The following is a 15,189-nucleotide window of genomic DNA, read 5'->3' on the forward strand; positions in this document are numbered from 1 at the left end:
CTAAGAGTGAATTTGCAAACAGTGAAAATTATTCCCTTTCAATTATGTCAGGAAAATAAGCGATGCTCTGCACAAAAATGCGAGGTATCCATTTTAATATATGGCCACTTATTGCCACCTTTAATTAACACAGCTCTTAAGCCATTACGTCGTTCCAGTATCCTGCTTTTTGCCACTAGTTTCCTTGTAATCGTATGATTACTTGTATTGTGCTAGATAGAAGCCGGGGAATCATTTGGGTGGTGGAGTGTGGGATTATTCTCCAGCATGGCATCTATTTAAGACTGCTAGTGGTAATACTATTCTTTTTTTTTTTTTTTTTTTTGAAAGACCTTTATTGAGAGAAAAAACAAATACAAATCAACAAAGAGCCCTGGGGCTCACACATACGGTACATTACAACTTACTGAAAGCACAGAGGATACATTACAGAAGGACTGAGGTCTAGTTTTAAAAGTTTTCCTTGTAGGATAGACATAAGCAGGATATCGTAGCACAACAAGTCAATACTGGTGTTGGACAATCAGGATAGATAATCTTATAGCAGAAGAAAACACCAGAGTCGCTGCGTGGCACCCAGAAAGGAACGTCTAAACCCCAGGGAAGGAAAAAGGACAAAGAATAGAAGGCCCATAGAACAAAAAAGAAAAACAAAAAAGAAAGCAACCCCACCCCCCAAGTACCCCCCACCCTGCACCCCTGCAGCTGGCTACGGCCTGTCCCCCCCTAGCAGTGTGCCTGTCGCCCAAGAAAAGGAGTCCCGAAATATAGAAAGTAAGAAAAGGATAGAAGCCTAAGACTCTCATAAAATTGAGAAAGGTGGGGAGGAGCCCACTATTCGTCCCCCAGCTCCGCCATCTCACACCAATAATAGCAACAGTAGTCTGACACCCAATAATAATAACATGCCCAATATGACGAGATAACTGGGGTCACAGCAGCAGCGCGCAGGGTAAGTAAGGCAGCAACACCCAACCGAAACATCCAAAATATCAACAAGGAATCTTCAAGCCATGATTGATAAGCGTAAGCCCCCGCAATAGTCTTCTAGCACCACCGATACATGTCCCGGTCACTCAGAGAAAACTAGGTCCCCGGCTGCCCCACTCGCCAGAACGGTGCAAAACATTTATCAACGGAGGAGGGCCAACCCATGATAACAAAAATAATCGACAGGAGTGTATCCGGCCATCGCTTCCCGGACCCCTATGCAAACCATACCCAAAGTCCAGCTTCCTCGTCAGTCCAGCACAGTCCCAGGAATGTAGTGACCGGTATCAAGGCAAGAAAAAGACAAACTCAACCCTGACCCCTACGTTCCAGTGCGCCAGCAAAGTGCAGTTGCGGCGTAGCCCCGTAGAGTAGGAAGAGCATCCGATGTGGCCACCTAGAGAGATGGCAACAGCCAGTAATCGCCATCCAAAGCAGGACAGTGTTATCCCCAAGAGTGCAGTACGGGCAGGCGTACAGTGATAGCCCACCGAAATTAGGCAACTCACTCCCGGGCAACATGTTCAAAGTAAGCAGAGCAATCTTGTCAGCAGCACCCGCCGGCGGTGGTAGTCCTGGCATCCGACGGCGAACTTCTAGTTTCCGTCCAAATATAGAATGCACTGTGTCCTCCATAGTTGCGACAGTCCGAGCGGCGGTGATGTTAAGTGCACTCACAGTCAGTTCCTCTACGTCTCCCCGGAGAGGCTGCACACGACTGCCGAGTCCTGGGCTCGGCGATCCGCTCCGCGCACAGCCGCCCGTCCGGTCAGCCAAGGAGAGAACGGGCACAGCGTCGTCCAACCGGCGCTCCAGGTCACGGGCGTTGGAACAAAAAGCAGCTCGCATAGCAGCCAAAGCTTCCAGGACGTCGCCGATGCTCACGGGCATAACGTGAGAGGAAGAGATGCCAGCTCCCTGTCCCCGGAATCCGCAAGCGTATGGCGACCCTCGAGCCCAGTCTTTAGCATACATGTCCAGGCGTTGTTTAGTAGGTCAGCTCCCAGAAAGACAGGGCCAAACCACGGGGACAGGGCAGCAACCTCTAGTCCAGCGCCACGCACAGGGACAGCACAGTGACGGTCCAACCAGGCGCCGTGTATAAGCGCCGATCACTCAATACAAATGGCCCCTTCCATTACACTACGTAGCGAGAAATCAAAGAGAAACTTCCAAAAAGGGGGATACATTTGTTGCATCGGTGGTAGTAAAGCAGCGTAGCGGCGAGACTCCAAAAGAAACTGTTGCGCCACTTCTGAGGATCTCGGTGGTTTGTCGCGTCTCGCCGGCGGTTTCAGATTCTCATGTAATGGCCGCTGTTGTTGCCTTCCAGCCGGACGCTGCCGAGAACAAAGGACCGGACCCACTCAGCAGCCGTCTGCAGGAGTTCAGGGCATTTCTTCATTCCCGGTGCAGGAGGAACGACGGGGAGCCTACCATCGGATGCAGCGTCGCCTCCCAGACCCGTTACCGCACAACAGGCACGATTCCGCAATCAGGAGAAGAAGCGGTACGGGAGGGAAGCGGACGAGTCGGCGGAGCCGAGGGCTCAGGCGGCCATCTCTGTTGCAGGCTAGGCTCCTCCCTAGAATTTTCGGTAATACTATTCTTTACTGACGGTGAACGTCTCTAAATGTTTTTGCAAAGTTTGTTTGATCTTTCTATATCATTTCTTTTTCATAAGTAGCAACCATTTTATTCAAGTTCTCACGCTAGTGAAAGGTCCCTGAAAGTTTTAATGAGTTATCCTAAGTCGACTTTAATATCTTTCTTTCTAGCATCTTCTAGAGTAGACAGTGGGTACTTGGGCACTGGGCTGTGAGGCATACGTAGAATTGTCAAACATTCTTTAATACTTTCTGAAAGCTTTAAGCATCTAATTACCTTCCTTTTACTCAACTTCTATTTTCTTAATTTCCCTGTGTCTCACTATTTATTTTCCCTCGACTTCTGCTTTTTCTTTCTAGTTTTTAATCTAGCAGTTTGACAATGTATTTTTATTTTGCAAGAGAGTGCAGTCATATTCAAAAGTACTTTATTCGGTTAAAAAGTCAATAACCATAAAAGCAATAGATAAAAATTACAATTAAAGTGGCTAAATACACAGTTTTTGTAACAAGGGGGGGGAAGCACAATTTTTTTGCTATAAGAACAATTAAAATTTATCCATCCATCGATATTCGGAGTTTAAAAACATATTAAAAAAATTCTGACAGTGATGCAACAATAAATACAGTGTCCATTCTTTGCAATTCTTTTTGATAAACAAGTTTTTATTGTTTTAGGTTGTACAACATAAGAAACTTTCGGGCCCTCCGAACCACCACCACACAGCAATACAGCATGAAACGCACCATAGTCCTGCCTCCCCCCCTGAAACCTCCCCCCCCCCCCCCCCGTCCGCTAAATAACCCTTTCATGGTATGTTGCCCAGCCATTTCCCCCAGACTCTGCCGTACTTCTTGGGGCAACCCCGTGCCCGGTAAAGAGTTCGTTCCTGCGCCGCACACCAATCCACCCCGGTGCTCCACTTGGCCAAGCTAGGCGGTTGCGGCTGTTTCCATGCCGCTGCAATGTCTCACTTCGCTACCATTAAGGCCGTCATGAGGAATAACTTCTCCGGGAGTGTGCCATCCAGGCCGTCAGTGATGCCCAGTAGGGTGTGTCTAGGGTCATGTGGCACCTCCCACCCCAGGACCTCTGTGAGTTCGGACTCTATGCCCCTCCAGTTCCGGGCAAGACCCCACCATGTGAATGAAGTCGGCCGGCTCAGAGCCACAACGGGGACAAGCCGCGTCGGCGGAGAGGCCCGCGCGGTGTAGGCGAGCCGGTGTGAGATAAGCGTTGTGCAGGTAGTAAATTTGGATAAGCCACAATTTGGCGGAGGCCGTCACCAGTCGGGGGGCCATAAGGGCATCCCGCCAGTCGGCCTCATCCAAGGGACCCACCCACCCCTCCCATCGTTCCTTAAGGCCTTCCAGGGATGTAGGGGTGCAGTTGATGAGGGAGCGGTAGATCCTGGAAATGCCCCCCCCTCCCCAGGTTACCCATCATGACGTGAGCCTCTGGGGGGCTGTGGTCCGGCAATCTAACGTCCAGTGGGGTGTAGGTGCGTATGGCATGGCGTATTTGAAGGTATTTATAGAATTGGGAGGAGTGGAGGGAGAAGCGCGCCTGCAGCTCTGAATATGAGCACATACGCCCCCCCCCCCGCCAGACATCTCCCAGCTGGGAAATGCCGAGTAGGTCTCACGATTTAAAGCCCTCTAGCTCCGCTACCTCCCGCAACCATGTCCCATGCCACGGGGGAGTGACGCGGGTCAGCCTCCCAGTCCATCGGGTGTGGTGGAGCGCCGCTCGCCAGGCCAGGAATATTGCTTTGGTAATATTCGGGCAAGAGGCGGGGATGGAGGCACCATACAGGCGGTCCTGAATACAGGAGAAACCCAGGTCCCCCAGTTCCACCCTATAGGCCGGGTCGGACCTTCCCCCCCCCAAACCAGTCATGAATGACCAGGAGGCGGGTGGCCAGGTAGTAGAGGTAGAGATTGGACATGCCCAAACCCCCATCAAAGGTGGGCAGGCGGCATAACGATAGAGCCAACCGTGGCCTCCCACCGCCCCAAAGAAATCTCGTCGCCATCCCGTCAAGCTCACGAAACCAAGGTCTTGGAAAGGAGAGGGGAGTGTTTTGCAGCACATACAGGAACCGGGGAAGAATCATCATTTTGTAGAGGGCCACCCTCCCCAGCGGATTGAGGGGTAGTGATTGCCATCTCGCCAGGTCCGCCTTGGCTTTCTTAACCAGGGGGATCACGTTAAGCGCCCAGCTCAGTTCCGGGCGAAGGGAGACCCAGATGCCCAGATACTTGAAGGACAACCGGCGGAGGGGAATGGTATCCTGCCATTCGAAACATTCCCGGAAGGGGTGCAAAGGAACCAGAACCGATTTCCGCGAGTTTAAATACAGACCAGATGATTGGCCAAAGCGGCCCAAGATGTACATTGCACGAGGTCCGGAGCGCACCGGATTTCCAAGGTACAGCAGGACGTCGTCGAAGGAGAGGGTCAGTTCTGATCAGGGCAGCAAGGGGTTCCATCACAAGCACGAAGAGAAGGGGCGACAGCGGGCATCCCTGCCGTGTCCCCCGGCCGATCCGAAATGTTCCCGACAGCGCCCCGTTGACCAATACCCTGGCACGGGGGCGGGCGTAGAGGACCCGCACCATTCCCAAGAACTTAGGGCCAAAACCCATGTGGGTCAGGACGTCAAACAAGTAGGCCCGCCCCACTGAGTCGAAGGCTTTTTCGAAATCGGCAAGCAGGAGGGCGAGGTATGGAGTTAAGCGGTGGCGGTGAGCCAGGGCCACGTGGAGGCGGCGTAGACAATGGCGAGTGCCCCGATCGGGCATAAAGCCACATTGGTCCGGATGGACCAGGCCCGATAAAAAGGGCCGGAGCCGTTGGGCCAGGACAGCCGCGTAGAGCTTAATGTCGGTGTTAATAAGAGAGATCGGTCGGTAAGCCGCTCTGTCAGTGGGCGGCGGCGTAGACTTGGGCAGAACCACAATCGTGGCCATGTCGGCTTCCGGGGGGAAGGAGCCTTTCTTAATCGCCTCTACATAGAGATCGCGCAACCTCGGGACCAGGCTATCTCTATAGGTGGCAAAGAATTCCTGAGGGAAGCCGTCGGGTCCCGGGGTCTTCCCAGCGGACGTACGCCCTATCGCGTCCCCAATTTATTAAAGGGAATTGGGGGCCTCAAGGCTCTCCCATTCGCCCGGCCTAAGCCGGGTGAGTCGCACGTCACTAGTCGCGAGCAGAGTGGCCAGGGAAAGATCCGGTGCCCGGGCCCGGTAGAGCTGAGAATAAAACTGGGCGAAAGCTTCCGCTATCGCCATGGAAGAAGACTGGAGCACGCCGTCGGAGTCGGCAATTGCCGGAATGATGTGCGACGTCCTGGGATAGGTAGCCAGGCGATGTAGCAACGCACCATTCTTATCGCCCCATCCATACACCCTCGCTAGCGAAGACTGCCAGAGAAGCTTTGCCGCTTCAAGCGATCGTTGACGAATCTCCTCGCGAAGGAGCCGCAGCTGCCGGTTCCCGGCTGGGTCGCCGAGCTCAGAGAGAGACTGCTCCAGCCGCAGCGCCCGGGCCTCACAGGCGATGAGCTGCTGCAGCTGCGTCTGGCGTTGCTGCACCACGTGCGCCCTGGCAGCGCCTCTAATGGTCGCCTTGCAGGCCTCCCAAAGGGTGCCCGTCGAGGAGACCAAACCCTCGTTGGTGCAGTAGTACTGGGTCAGCTCGGTTCCCACCGCCTTACGAAGTGTCTTGTCCTGGAGGAACCAAGCGTTAAAGCGCCACATCTGACGGGCCGTACGGGGTGGAGGGCCCAGACTCAGGAGGACCGGAGAATGATCCGAGATCCCCCTGGGGAGGATACGGACATCTTGGATGCCCACGCAATTGGCGGGGGGGACGAAAATCACGTCAATACGCGCATGGGAGTGATGGGCGGCCGAGGTGTGGGTGTATTGACGTGTGCGAGGGTGCCAAGTCCTCCAGGCGTCGCATAGGCCCTGAGCCTCTGCCCAACCCGCCAGTTGCCTTGCTCGCGCAGCGCGGGAGTCTGAAATCAGTCCCGACAAGTCCAGCTGAGGGGCCAAGACAGCATTGAAAACACCACTCCAAGCACAGCAGTACCTAGAGGGAAGGTTGCCAGCAGAGATGCAGCGTGAGATAAAGCCTGCGACAGTCCGGAGGGTGGCGCATAGAGCGACAGAAAGCTGATCGGCCTACCCTCGAGTGTGCCGCAGATGGCAATCCCCGTTCCGTGAGGGTCATGGGTCGCCTGTGTAAGGACGAAGGGGAGGGAGCGGCGCAGCAGGATGGCAACCCCGCGGGAGCCACGGGAGGCACCAGAGTGCCACACCCGATCATACCCATAGCGTGCCAGAAAGGGACATCTCTCACCGAGGAGGTGGGTTTCTTGAAGCATGAGCACGTCTACCCCTGTGCGCTGGGCATACTTAAGGACTGCGGTGCGCTTGAGTCTATCCAACAGGCCGTTCACGTTCCAGGACAGGATGCGCAGCTGGGCCTTAGGGGCTAGGTCTTCCATGGAAGCAGTGGACGCGAGTCGCGTTGGAGAGGGAACGACCAGGGGGGCGCCGGGAGGACACCGAACGGTGCGGGCGCGCAGGGAGGGGACGAGGAGCATGCAAACCCAAGGAGGGATGACGAATCTCAGACTGGAGGAAGCCAATGAAGGATGGCGGAGAGCGAGCGCCAGTGGAGCGCGAGGCAGTGTCTGTGTGGAGCCACGTAGTGGCACTCGCAGGGAGCTGCTGTGTGACGGGCCCAGTAAGAAGCAAACCCAAACTAAAAAGAACACCCTCCCAAGGAGGAACAACCAACTAACACCCACCCCTGACCCCCCACCCCCCACCCTACACTTCGAGAAAGGAAGCATCTGTCGCCCTAACGTTAACTGACAACTACAAGGCCCCAAGCAGGAGCGCCTGGGTGTAAAGAGCGTGGTGGACCCCTCCTGAAGTACGGATGTAAGTGTTCTGTCCTAGGTTACTACATAAGAGCGGGAAACCGCTGAGTCTGCTGCCCCCGCAGCGGGACCAGGTCGTCGACCCCCCCCCCCCCTGCCAATACAGAGCACGAAGAAAAGTCACATGGCGGGGCTGCGGGAGAGGTCGGAAAGGTCTATATGCGCGTTGAGGGGGGTCGGAGATTGATCCGGCAGGGGCGATGGGCAGCGCCGAGATCCCCCAGCTGCTTGAGAGGACGTCCCGGATGAGGTGGATGAGTCTCTCGGTCCCCTCCCCGACATACTCGCGGACCGTGTCCCAGCCGCCGCTGCGCCTCGGCGCCGCCGGGATTGCGTGCGCCTCCTGCGTCGTGGTCGCGGAAGCCTGGCTGCATCCTGGTCCTGAGGCAGTTTGACGGGCGACACCCGCCCGGGCTGGCGCAAAGGTCTTTCTTCAGTGAGCCAGGTCCATGCTGCCCGGGGAGTGTCAAAGAACAGAGTCTTGCCCTGGAAAACAACGCGGAGGCGGGCCGGGAACTGAAGTTGGTAGCTGAGGCCCATGGAGCGCATCTTTTGTTTCACCTCCGTGTAAGAGCGTCGTTGTTCCTGGACCTCCCGGGTGTAATCCGGGAAGATCATGATGGTGTGGTTGTTGAAGGACAAGGGGGCTTTCACCCGCGCCTCCCGCAGAATAGCGTCTCTGTCTCTGAAGTTGAGGATCCGCAAAAGGTAGGGGCGCGGGGGGGCCCCCACCGGAGGTTTGGCTGCCAATGACCGGTGTGCTCTCTCCACCACGAACCAGGTTGACAAGCTGGCCGCCGGCATCCAAGATTTGAACCACGCGTCCAGGAAGTCGTCGGTGCGGCCAGACTCGACCCCCTCCGGAAAGCCCACCAGGCGGAGGTTGTTGCGGCGGGCTCGGTTTTCGGCATCCTCTGCCCGCCGATGCAGCTCCTTGGAATGGGTCGTGAGCTCCCGGACTTGGTCTTGGAGCTGGCGGCTGTCATCTTCCACCGTCGAGATCCGCGACTCCGTCTCCGTGATGCAGGCCGCGGCGTTGCGGAGGTCCTGCCGCAAGAGTGTAACGTCCATCTTCACCTCCCCGACCATCCCCTCCAGGGACGTGCGGGAGGCGCCGATGGCCTGCAAGATGACGGCCAGGTCTTTGTTAGGAGTGGATGCCGCCTCTCCGCCCGCACCCGGCGGGTCCAGGTTCGTAAATTGGTTGATTTTGATTTGGTGGGACGTGGTCGCCGGCTTGGGGCCCCTATCTTTGCCCATGGCAGCGTCCGAGATGTATGCGCCGGTCCCTAGGCTTGGTACGGCGGACTGCCTGCCAGGCACGCCCGTCAGTCAATTAGCCGGCCGGTGTAGGGCCAGGGACCGCAGGGCTGGGAAGAGAGGAAGGATAGAGGCACATCTGTCCCCCAGCGGGGGGAGGCCAGGAGTCCGCCGGATACGCCACTTCCCCACTCCGATCCGGGCCGGGCCGCCCTCTCACCTCACAACGGCTGCCGTGGCGCGACCCACACTCATAGACGTCACCAGCTGAAGCGTAGTCCCAGGTCCGCCGCACCACTGTCGCCCGCGCTGGGCCTGCAGGCTCGTCACGTACAGTGGGGCCACCCCTCACTCGCCTCCGGCCCCGGACCGACAGCAGGACCCCTCCGGGGGTAGGGCCGGGGCGTCACCGCCCTGCCGGCAGCAGAGATGGAAGCCCCCCGTCCGGTCAGGCCGGGCGAAACCCGGGGGGAATGGGGCGCCCCCCTCTCGCCGGCGGCAACCCCCAGCCGGTAGTATAGGGTGGGGATGGGCTCCAACATCAGCAAGGCCAGACACGAGCGCCCACGCCGGCCGCCTCTGCCTGCACCCACAAAGCGCCTTCACCCCTCACGGTTCGTCCACTCTCGGGGCCCATCAGGATGCCGCCGCCCGGCCGGTCGCCAGGTAAGAGGTCTCCCCGCCCGACACCCTAGACAGGGTGAGGGGAGACCAGGGGGGGTCGTCTGCACCGCCGGCCGGGGACTCGCGCCGGTGAGTGACGAGGAGAAATGGGCGCCAGGTCCAGCAAGGCCGGGGGCGACCACCCGCACAGGCCTGCGCCACTCGGTCCGGTCCGTCCTCGCTGCAGGGCCTCCGCAGGTCCCGGGCCTCCGCCCCGTGTCAGCTCCGGGGGCGCCTCGCCAATCGTCACCCTCCGCAGCACACTGGTGGTCCGCGGAGGGCAGGGGTTGGCCCCCCCGGGTCCCGCGATGGGCGGCAGGCCGCCGCCAGCCACACGGCCTTCGCTCCCCTCAGGGCGCCGCGGGACTCGCGTAGCGCACAACGCCGGCCTCAGAACCAGCCGGCTGCATCCCACCTGCCGTCGCGGCGAACGGGCACCAGAATTCAGCCCAGGGTGCGGGAAATCGCCTGAAAGCAGCACCGAGTGTGGCGCAGCAGCCCTGCTGCGGATGGTGAGCTTCGGATCGCTGCTAGGACAGCGAGACACGGATGGAGATCGGATGCGAGGGGTCAAGCATCAGGAGCCTCACATCGGTGCGGCCATCTGGATTAGCGCCACCTAGCGCTCGTCCATTCTTTGCAATTCTAAAAACGCTGGGCGGCATCCATTTACATTTATCTCTTTAAGGATTGGGACAATAAATTTCCTACGGGGCAAAGTGTAAAATCTACAGAAAAACAGCACATGAATATCGGATTGCAGAGATAATTCATCACATGGACATAAGCACAATTCATTAGACCAGGAGTTCATTACTGGGAATGTTAATAATCTAAAAACAATATTAAATCTAAAACGTGTAAGACAAAATCTGTCGTAATTTGACATAGGGAGGCTTAAGTATGGTTGTAATTTAACTCCGCTTAGTATCAACTGATGGGAGCAAACCGTCTTTCTTTATTTCCTCTAGCAATCTTTTTTCCCTGAGGTGTTCCATACACAGTTTTTTCAATAATTTTCTGGATATGTATGCCATTGAAGGTGGATCCTCATAGTATTGTTGACAGTGAATTTCTGTCAAGAAGGATTTCACATAGTTTAACCATTTAAAAACATTGACATTTTCAAGTTGTAACACATCCTGAAGTGTGGCACGGTTTACTACGCACTCATTAACAGTCCATACCCTATGCCACAGTAAGATGGGCTGAATTCTTATTATATCAGAGATATACGACTGCCCCAGCTCCTCATGACAATTAAGGGTTGCAATACTATCGGGTACAGACAACATGTACCGCATGAACTTGTTTGCAACTAATTGCATTGCATTTATGTTAGCGTACCCCCAAAGTCCTGATCCATACAGAGCCACCGATATAAACGTTGCATTATAAATGATTAAAATTTCCCTTATGGGTTTCTTTCCCAACTTTTTTATAAAACTCTTTAGGGCCATTATTGTCTTTGAAAACAAGAGAGTTCTTGCCTTTATAGCGCTTGTCCATGAACCAGTCTCATGAAACAAGATGCCTAAATAGGGGAAGGTGGGCGTGTTTTCTAGGGGAGCGTTGTTTATAAACATGGTTTTCATTTGCTTCTTAGATCGTGTTCCACAGTTCATGGTAAAGGTTTTACTACAGTTTATTTTCAAATCTAAACTGAACATGAACTTATTGAAGGACGCTATCAGGTTTTGGAGGGCAATGGGTGTTCGCGCCATTAAAACAGCATCGTCCGCAAACAAGAGTGCAGGGATAGATCTTTTACCAACCATAGGCATATCCCTGCACTCCTGCAGTAGACGAGGCTCCAACCCATTTATATAGATCAGGAATAGAAAAGGCGCCAGGACGCATCCCTGGCGTACTCCGCGCCCTATCCCAAATGATCTACTACATTCCCCCCCTCTTCCATAACGAACAGTAGCAGTAGCCCCAGAATACAGCTCCCTCAAGAAACGAATAATCTGATCTTCCACGCCCATCCTTTGCATCAGTTCCCATAGTTTGTTGTGGGACGCACAGGCAAAAGCCGAGGTAAGGTCGACAAACGCAAGGTATAGGCGCTCCCTTTTTATCGATATGTACTTCTGCTGGACAAAAAATAAATTTAAGCACTCCTCGATAGTTCCTATGCCCCTTTGAAAGCCAAATTGTAGATCGCTTATTACCCCATTATCCTCCGCCCAGTTTTGTAATTTGGCTAAAATAACTCTACCGAGGATTTTTATAGATGAGTCAAGTATGGATATTGGCCTGTAACATGCACAATTTTGCCTATCTCCCTTCTTGTAGATAGGTACAATGGTAGATGTGAACCATGACGGACTTAGACCCCTCGCTAATGCTGCATTAAAAAGCTGTACCAGAATGGGGCCCCAGATGTCACTGTTAGCTTTATACAGATCTGCTGGGATCCCATCTGGACCTGCTGCCTTTCCACTCTTCGTAGCTTTCAAACTCAATAGAACCTCAGGCAGGGTAACCACTACTTTTTGGGCATCCTCCCCTTTCTCGCATGTTAAGTTGGAAACTTTTTCGGGACTTTGTTCTAAGCGCATGTACAGGGTGGAGAAATGTGTGACCCAGTCATCTTCACTGATCGCAATTTCCATGCGAGCCTTGGTGTTATCAAAGAGGAAGGGGGCATTTACCACCCTCCAGAAAGCAGATGTGTCTTTAGACTGTGAGGCTTCACATAGTTCTTCCCAAGCCACCCTCTTTATGGTGTTCCTCCTCTGTTTCAGTGCTAAATTGTAACGTTTCCTTAAGTCTCTTATTAAGGAGGGGTCCCGGGGTGCCCTGTGGATGGCATATTTAAGCTCAGTGAGGGCCTTAGTGCATGCATTATCAAACCATCTTCTACTGTTCTTGGGCCTGTTCCTAGAAACCGCCCTCAGGCTCTCTTTAATGGTGGCTGCTATAATATTAAAATGCTCTATTATATTTTCACTCTTAGAGTATTCGTCCAGGCAAATTCTAAAGCTATCTGTACAGGTGTTAACCAGGTTGGCTAAGAATTCATCCGGGACCACCTTGCTCCACTTAAGCATATACCCATTTTGTCTCCCCAGCGTAACGTCCGGGGCTGCCTGCATTTGGGACTTATCATTTTGACATGCCGTAAATGGGATATCAATTTCAAGTACTTGTGGAAAATGATCACTCATTGGTGACTCATGGATCTTAAAACTAGAGATCCTGTATCCATAACTATTCGAACAGATAGTAAAATCAATGGTAGTCGATGCTCCCCTACCAATAAAGGTCGGGACAAATGGTGTTGGTCGCATGGCCAGTTCATTTACGTATCCCAGATCACAATTAAATAATATCTCATTTAACAAATCCCCAGTTAAAGTATGATCAAAATGTGTGAGGTTAATGTCTTGCTCTAACATTAAACCGCAAATTCCTTTTTGACCCTTTTTGCAAAGAGGACAGTTAAAATCCCCCCCCCCCCCATAGGATCATTACTTCCCTCTCCTTACTGTCTATTTCGCCTTGTAAATCATCATTTAAACTTTTCACAATATCCTGAATTGCGCTGCTTGGGATATTGTTATAGAAGTTAATAATAATAAAACTAGTTCCAGTCTTAGTATCTATCACTACTTTGTGATAAAAACTACACTCTGAGTAAAAACGTACCCTCTCATATGGTATACAGTTTGAGAGCTACGTAATTAAACCGCCCTTAGGTCTCCCGTGTGTTCCTCCTACTGCAGGCGTACAGTAAGTTTTATAGCCATTTAAATGTATGGGCTCAATGGTCCAGGTTTCTTGCAAGGCCACAATATCCATATTATCTATGACAGTTTCCCAGGAGGGATTAGAGATTTTCTGCTTTAAGCCTGCCACATTCCAAAACATCACGGTACAGGTTTCTTTATGTCCAGCTATTGCTGTCTCATCCATGACAACATGACCCCTATCATTCCCATTATTTTCAAATGTAGTTTTACCCGGGGTTTCTATTGGCCCAGGGATCTGATTATGGCTACTTTTAAGGCATGGTCCCTTTTTGCATTTAACATACTCCTCCACCAAAATTTTGGTCAAATTAGCCAATTCATTACTTTCTGGCGCCCTCTTATTGCTCACACTACTAATAATCGTGTCAGACATTTCCTGTGATAAACTATTCACTAATGAATTTAAAGGAATGTTTAAGGATGGCAACGGGTCAAGAAATTCTTCATGCTCCGGGCGTCAGTCAACCGCCTCCAATGGGCTAAACCTATTATAACATGGGATGAGGGTGGAGCAAACTGTACGCCTGGCCATTCTCCGCAATACTGCAGGCCACCCTGTTGGTTTCTCCCGGCCCTCCGCTGTATTAGGGTCCATCTGTCATCTCCACCCCCTCCCCAGCTATTGGGATTTGGATCCCTATACATATCATACCTCCTCCCTTCCCTGGGACAATTCACGTCCCTAGTCCAGCTCCATCTATCATCTGGCTGTTCAGATGGCGTATAAAAGTAAGACAGAGGTCTAGCCATGATCGACAAACCATGATTTCTAGGAACCCCCCGACAGATGTGATCTACTGTTCACGAGTTTTCAAAGGTTATGACCACACAGTCCCCCTGTGATCTTTTCCTATTATAACCCACCCATGGAACCCTCTGAACCATTAAGATGTTACTGGCTAATGCTGAAGGTAGAGGGTGATTAGAATTTAACCAATGTATCACCTTATTTCTGAGTGCCCAAAAGGGTCCCGTAGTTTGAGGAGCCAGTTCCGGAACCCCAGTCAAGATTACCACGTAGGGGCATGCATCTGGTGGTAAATTGATGCTTCTACGTTTTTCGGGCTTCTCATGTTGGGCTTTATCGGGATTATGAGTGGGTGCATTGGGGGTAACTGTTGTACATAAGATTGCTTCGGTAGCCGGGGTTGGTTTGGGACCATCTGTACTTACTACCGAGCAGGTGGTATTTTGCATGGGTTTAGGGAGGGGGGGTTTTAGGGGTTGATTTTTTCCCTTCCGCCCGTTTATTATTGATTGTCGGCGGTTTATCAACCGGTAAGATTGCATGATTTACCCTTTTTTCCTGGCTACTATACTGTGCTTCTATGTCTTTCTGCAATGCCTGCAATAGCTTCTCTATCCCATGGAGCCTCTCTTCTAAGGGAGTGAGTAAGGATTTAATTAACATTGTCAAGGTACATATTAAAGGGTCCTCCCTTTCTACTCGTACGCCTGTACTATTAGCTGTAATACTTTTAGAAAAAATGTCAGCTAATGTATCATCTAGTGTGGTGTCATCTAGAATAGTCAGGGGCATTGTCTTGTGCCCACCCTCTTCTTTCTCTGAGTCAAGCCCATTAATTTCCCCCGCTGCCTCTTTACTACTATCCTCCCTAATACCACCCACCTTAGCTACTTTTACTTTTACTTTCTTGCCAATTAAGTTATTATTGTTGGCGCGCTTATTTTTTGGGATTGCCCCCTGCCTTTTTCCTCTCATTTGACTATTTAGAGTCTCAGCCTGAGTGTCTAAGTATTCCCCGGTCGTAGTATTTTCCATAGGATATAATGGTTGAGGATCAAGAGGGATCAGATCTTGGGGAGCAGGCTGAGTACAGGCGATATTATGTAACTCCGCATGTGTCTGCAGGGGGATGGATTCAGATAAAGCATTTTCAGGGCTACGTGCCACGGCTATGTGGCCCAAGGACGACCTCTTGGCAAATGCTA

The 15,189-nt window shown here is 52.7% G+C and overlaps 1 protein-coding gene across 1 annotated transcript in view; it reads left to right on the forward strand.

The window, feature by feature from the left end:
- YAE1 (YAE1 maturation factor of ABCE1) overlaps nt 1-15,189 on the forward strand; it is a 210,472-nt gene that overhangs the window by 108,822 nt on the left and 86,461 nt on the right. The gene's annotated exons all lie outside the window — the stretch shown is intronic.

This window comes from Triturus cristatus, chromosome 5_2 (genome assembly GCF_964204655.1).
Source record: "Triturus cristatus chromosome 5_2, aTriCri1.1, whole genome shotgun sequence".
NCBI classification, from domain to species: domain Eukaryota; kingdom Metazoa; phylum Chordata; class Amphibia; order Caudata; family Salamandridae; genus Triturus; species Triturus cristatus.